This window comes from Dipodomys merriami, unplaced genomic scaffold (genome assembly GCF_024711535.1).
Source record: "Dipodomys merriami isolate MVZ:Mamm:240054 unplaced genomic scaffold, mDipMer1.0.p SCAF_101, whole genome shotgun sequence".
Classification (NCBI taxonomy): domain Eukaryota; kingdom Metazoa; phylum Chordata; class Mammalia; order Rodentia; family Heteromyidae; genus Dipodomys; species Dipodomys merriami.
Window position 1 is genome coordinate 4,445,446 of NW_027202283.1, and position 7,085 is coordinate 4,452,530.

Below are 7,085 nucleotides of genomic sequence, written 5' to 3' on the forward strand. Positions count from 1 at the left end.
ATACATATTCAGAAATCTCTCCTTCAGGAGGATATTACAATTCTAAATATCTATTCATCAAACAACGGAGCACCCAAGTTTATCCAAGAAACACTACTTTCCCTCAAATCCCACATAGATCCAAAGACATTAATTGTAGGAGATTTTAACACACCACTCTCCCCAATAGATAGATCAATTTGGCAAAAACTCAACAGAGAAACTGCATATATAAACAGCTGCATAAATCAACTAGATTTAACAGACATCTATCAAATATTTCACCCAGAAGCATCAGAATACACCTTTTTCTCAACAGCACATAGAACATTTTCTAAAATAGACCACATTCTAGGACACAAAGCAAACTTGTACAAATTCAGAAACACTGAACTTATACCATGCATTATATCTGACCACAAGGGAATAAAATTAGAACTCAACACCAAAAGCCACCAAAGAAAAGTTGGTAACACATGGAGAATGAACAACACTCTGCTGAATCACAAGTGGATCATGGAAGGGATTAAAATGGAAATTCAAATGTTCATGCTATTCAACAAAAATGAGCACACAAATTACCAGCTCCTCTGGGGCACAGCAAAGGGAGTACTCAGAGGCAAGTTTATAGCTCTGAGTTCCTACATCAACAAATTGGAGAGATCTGAACCAACAACTTAATGAGACATCTGAACCTCCTTGAAAGAGAGCAGCAGGATAAACCCCAATCCAGTAGATGGAAAGAAACAATTAAAATTAAATCAGATTTAAATGGATTAGAAGCCAAAAAAATTATAGAAAGAATCAACAAAACAAAGAGTTGGTTCTTCGAAAAAATTAACAAAATTGACAGGCCCTTAGCAAATCTTATCAGAAAAAGAAGAGAACACACCCAAATAAATAAACTCAGAGATGGGAATGGAAACATCACCAGGGAAAAAATCAAGATTCAGAACATGATAAGGGAATACTTCTCAAAACTTTATGCTAATAACTTTGAGAACTTGGCAGAAATGGACCTTTTCATAGCAAATATTGACATGTCAAAACTAAACCAAAATGAGTTAAAACATCTTAACAGGCCAATATCAAGCATTGAAATAGAAACAGCAAAATGAGACCTCTCAGCTAAGAAAAGTCCAGGAACAGATGGTTTTACAGGGGAATTCTACACAGCCTCCAAAGCAGAGCTCACACCAATACTCCTCCAACTCTTCAATAAAATTGAAAGAGAAAGTTCAATACTGAACACATTCTATGAAGCCATCATAACCCTCATCCCAAAACCAGGAAGGGAATGATCAAAGAAAGAGGACTATAGACCTATTTTTTGATGAACATTGATGCAAAACTTCTCAACAAAAGTTTGGCCAATCAAATTCAACAATTTATCCCAAAAATCATACACCACGATCAAACAGGATTCAATATACACTGGTTCAATATTCGCAAATCAATTAATATTATTCATCACATCAACAGGAGCAAGGATAAGAACCACACGGTTATCTCAATAGATGCAGAAAAAGCATTCAACAAGATCCAACACCCCTTTATTATGAAGGTTTTGGAAAAATTAGGAATCCATGGGACATTCCTCAATACAATAAAGGCTGTATATGACAAACCTACAGCCAGCATTATACTTAATGATGAAAAACTAAAGCCATTTCTTCTTAACTCAGGAGCAAGACAAGGATGTCCACTCTGTCCACTTCTCTTCAATCTAGTATTAGAATGCGTAGCTACAACAATAAGAGAAGATGCAAACATAAAGGAGATCCAAATAGGGAAAGAAGAAATGAAACTCTCTCTCTCTGCAGATGACATGATCTTTTATTTAAAGAATCCCATAGACTCCACTCCTAAATTACTCAAGCTGATTCAAAACTTTGGCAAAGTTGCAGGGTATAAAATTAACCCCCCAAAATCAATGGCTTTTCTGTATGCCAAAAATGAGAAAAGTGTGGCTGAAATTAGGAAAGCAACTCCATTTGTAATAGCCCCACAAATAATAAAATACCTAGGAATTAACTTAAACAAAGAAGTGAAGGGTTCCGGGAAGATGGCGGAGGAGAAGCTGGAATCTGAACAAGCTCTCGCATAGAAAGCAGCTTTAGAGTTCCAGTGAACAGTCCTAAGCCAGAGAATCACACCAAGTGTGCCATCACAGGACAGAGAGTTAGACAAGAGAGGGGAAGCCAAGGCAAAAAGAAGCACCGAGTGGTCGCCAGCAGCCGCCACGGCGGCGGCGGCGGCGACAGGGTCGCAAGCGGCAGAGACCACAGCCGGGGGCCATACCTGAGCGCTCACACAGAGAGTCCGGGACGAAGGAGCCAGACGCAGCTGGCGAGCGGATTCTACTCAACACCAGCAAGAATCAACAAAGAGCGGACATCTTCACCCTGCAGCTTGCAGACCAGAGACGACCCAGGATCCAAGACTCCGCACCAGAGACGACCCAGGATCCAAGACTCGACGTGAGTACAAGCCCGACATCCTCACTCCTCAGGGAGCAGAGGAAGGAAGGCCACCCCTCCCCCCCCAGCACCGGTGATCTCCATCTTGGATACCGACAAAGCTCGGAGTTGCTGCTAGCTCCAGCTCAGGCCTTGGAATAAAATGAGTCATTTAGCAGGTCACAAGAACTTAACGCCGAAGTGACCTGCCAGACTCAGCTCCATCCAGGGAAAAGTCACCCAACTCAGGCGCCAGCCTAACCTCACTGGGTAACCAGAGCCAGAGGCTGCCCCTCCCTCTAGCAGCCACCACAATCAATTGAAAAACAGAAACCCTGAGAATGGCTCCAGGCTGGGCGCTGTGAGCTTTATCACAAAAAAGCCCCAGGGAAAAGCTACTGTTTGTTGAAAGGCCTCAACGCTACCCAGAACCTAGCCTCATCACCACATCCCCCTCTTTTGTGACTCTCAAAGCAGACCACCCTCCCAGAAAACTAACCTGGGAGGGGGAATCTCAAAATTTTGGGTAAAGCAGAGCATTTTTCTGCCTCTTCCAACCAATCGACTTAAGAAACCAATCAAGCCACAGGACCTCAAGCTGACCAGAGACTCCAAGAGACTGGTTGCAGATAAAAGGGAGATACAGGATTCTTCCCACTCATTCCCCCCCCAAAAAAAAAAAATCAAAAGACTTTTTTTTTCTTTTTTTCTTTTTTTTTTTTTTTCTTCTTCTTCTTTTCTTTTTTTTTTGCTTGTTTTTTGTTTTTTGTTACCTTATATATATATATATATATATATATATATATGTATATAAATTTTTTCCCTTCTAAAACTTTTATTAATCTTTAATTTTTGCCTCTTCTGAAAAAATAATTGTTTTCCAGTAACATTTTTTTCTCATCTTATAATTTTTATTTCAGAATTACGTGAATGAGAGTTTTCCTTTCTTTTCTTGTCTTCTTTCTCTTTTTCTTTCTTTCTTAATTATCTTTTTGTTTTTTATCTAGCTCTACTGAACTTCTGATCTTTTCTTCTCCCTTAAAGCTTTTCACATCTCCTCAATGTCCCTCCCCTTCTCTGAACATATTCACATTCCTCTCTAAATAGATGGTCTTTTAACCTCTATAATAACATTAATTTTTACGTTTCTATTCTTTTTCTGGTCTCTCTTTATTCCCCTTTCCGTCTCTTCTTTTTCTCTCTCTCTCTACTTGCATCCTACCCAACCCATTTCCTGCACTGTGATTAGGACATAGTTAACTCTCCTTGTGCCTCCCAACACCAATCTATTCCGATTTTTTACCCACATCTCTCCCTAATCCTAATAATTTCTGGTTTTCCAAATTCTTTTCTGCGGTTCGAAGTCCTTTAACATATAGTCATTTGATGTTGAATAGATGTATCTGTTGAACTAGATTGTATCTGTAGACTATTGACTGTACAAATGCAAACTTTGGTTGATGGTTGCCTTAAGATAGTGTTCTAGCACAAAACTGGTGCAATCTTTATCTCAAATGGGCCGAGTAAGCCGGAAAAACACAAGAAAAATGGCAAATTCGGGTATCTCAATTCCCAACCTTGATAATCAGGGATTAGAACAGATAAAGAATAATCCAGAGGAGAGTTCCCAAATAGCTCTACAAACACTAATAGCAAACATGATAAATGAGAAGTTTGACAATGTACAAAGGACTCTGTCTGAGCATGATAGGGAGAGAGAGGAGGCATCCCAGAAGTTTATACAGGAATATCATAAGCGTGAGGAAGCTTCTCAAAAACAGATACAGGATTTGGGTGAACAACTTGAGAATACTCAAAGAGAAAGGGAGGAATGGCGTGAGCAGGCAGAGAACACTCAAAGAGAACTGCAGGAATCCCACAGAAGGGAGGAAACTAATCAAAGAGTAATTCACGAATTAAGAGACCAGGTAGAGAATACACAAAGATCACTAAAGACATTCATGGAATCCATTAACAAAGAGCTGAAGGAAGTCAGGGAGACCACAAAGGGAATGCTGAATGGAACCCAACAGAAGGAATGGGAGTCCAAAGAAACCATAACCAATCAACTAAGTGATTTGAGAACAAACACTGAACACCAAATTAAGGAAGTAAAGAAATTCATACAAGACCTAAAACAGAGCTTCAACAAAGAACTTGAAGCCATCAAAGCTGACCAATTAGAAAGAAAAGAGATAAAAAACAAAGTAGAGAGTCTTGACAGCAGGTTAGACCATGCAGAAGATCGAATCTCAGGGATTGAAGACAGCCTAGATATTATAGAGAAAGAACATACAACAATCCAAGACAAGTCCAAGAAATATGATAGGTCTATCCAACACCTGGAGGACACCATCAGAAGGCCCAATTTAAGGATAATGGGTGTAGAGGAGCACCTAGAAACAGAAGTTAATGGTCTAGGAAATTTGTTTAACAGGATCCTAGCAGAGAACTTCCCAAACATACAAAAAGATAGGCCTATTCAGATACAAGAAGCTTTTAGAACCCCAAATAGACCAGACCAGAATAGGACATCTCACCGTCACATTATAATCCACACAGGATCAACCCAGACCAAGGAAAAGATCCTTAAAGCTGTCAAGGAGAAAAGGTTAATCACCTATAAAGGGAAACCAATTAGAATTACCTCAGATTTCTCAGCAGAGACAATCAAAGCAAGAAGAGCCTGGAATGACGTATGCCATGCCCTAAAAACAAACAACTATCAACCAAGAATACTGTACCCAGCTAAACTCTCCTTCATAACTGAAGGCCAAATAAAAACCTTCCATAGCAAAGAAAAATTGAAACAATACATCTCCACCAAACCAGCCCTGCAAAAGATTCTTAAAGATGTCCTACACATAGAAAACCAACAAGAACGCAACAAAGGCCAAGAAATTGCACACAAACTGAGAATCCAAGAACCTTAGGAAGAACCCAGTTTTCACAGCCCCCAAGAAGGTGGATAACATGGCAGGAACTCCCAAATACCTCTCAGTCCTATCTCTTAACGTTAACGGACTGAACTCTCCAATTAAGCGACATAGACTGTCTAGTTGGATTAAAAAACAAGACCCTTCTATCTGCTGCCTGCAGGAGTCACATCTTGCCCGTAAAAACAAACATATTTTCAGGGTTAAAGGCTGGAACAAAATCTACCAAGCAAACGGCCCTCATAAACAGGCGGGAGTTGCAATCCTAATATCAGATAAAATAGACTTCAAATTAAAATTCGTGAGAAGAGATAAAGAAGGTCGCTACATACTAATTAAAGGATTTCTCCTTCAGGAGGATATTACAATTCTAAATATCTATTCGCCAAACAATGGAGCACCCAAATTTATCAAAGAAACACTACTTTCCCTCAAATCCCAGATAGATCCAAAGACATTAATCGTTGGGGATTTTAACACACCACTCTCCCCACTAGATAGATCAACTCGGCAAAAACTCAACAGAGAAACCGCAGATCTAAACAGCTGCATAGATCAACTAGACTTAACAGACATTTACCGAACATTTCACCCAGCAGCATCAGAATACACGTTCTTCTCAGCAGCACATGGAACGTTTTCTAAAATAGACCACATTTTAGGCCACAAAGCAAACTTGTCTAAATTCAGAAACATTGAAGTTATACCTTGCATTCTCTCTGACCACAAGGGAATAAAATTAGAACTCAACACCAAAAGCCACCAAAGAAAGTCCGGTATCACATGGAGGCTGAACAACACACTGCTGAATCATGAGTGGGTCATGGAAGAGATTAGAAAGGAAATTCAAATGTTCATGCTATTCAACAAAAATGAACACACAAATTACCAGCTCCTCTGGGACACAGCAAAGGCAGTACTCAGAGGAAAGTTTATAGCTCTGAGCTCCTACATCAACAAATTGGAGAGATCGGAAACTAACAATTTAATGACACATCTAAACCTCCTTGAAAAAGAGCAGCAAGATAAACCCCAATCCAGTAGACGGAAAGAAATAATCAAAATTAAATCAGAATTAAATGAATTAGAATCCAAAAAAACTATAGAAAGAATCAACAAAACAAAGAGTTGGTTCTTCGAAAAACTTAACAAAATTGACAGACCCTTAGCAAAACTTATCAGAAAAAGGAGAGAGCACACCCAAATTAATAAACTCAGAGATGAGAATGGAAACATCACCACGGAAACAACCAAGATTCAGAACATTATAAGGGAATACTTCTCAAAACTTTATGCTAATAAGTTTGAGAACTTGACAGAAATGGACCTTTTCCTAGCAAATATTGACATGCCAAAACTAAACCAAGATGAGTTAAACCAGCTTAACAGGCCCATATCAAGCATTGAAATAGAAACAGCAATAAGAGACCTCCCAGCTAAGAAAAGTCCAGGACCAGATGGTTTTACAGCGGAATTTTACAAGGCCTTCAAAGCAGAGCTGACACCAATACTCCTCCAACTCTTCAATGAAATTGAAAGAGAAAGCTCACTACCGAACACATTCTATGAAGCCATCATAACCCTCATCCCAAAACCAGGCAGGGACTCATCAAAGAAAGAAAACTATAGACCCATTTCTTTGATGAACATTGATGCAAAACTTCTCAACAAAATTTTGGCCAATCGACTTCAACAATTCATCCAAAAAATC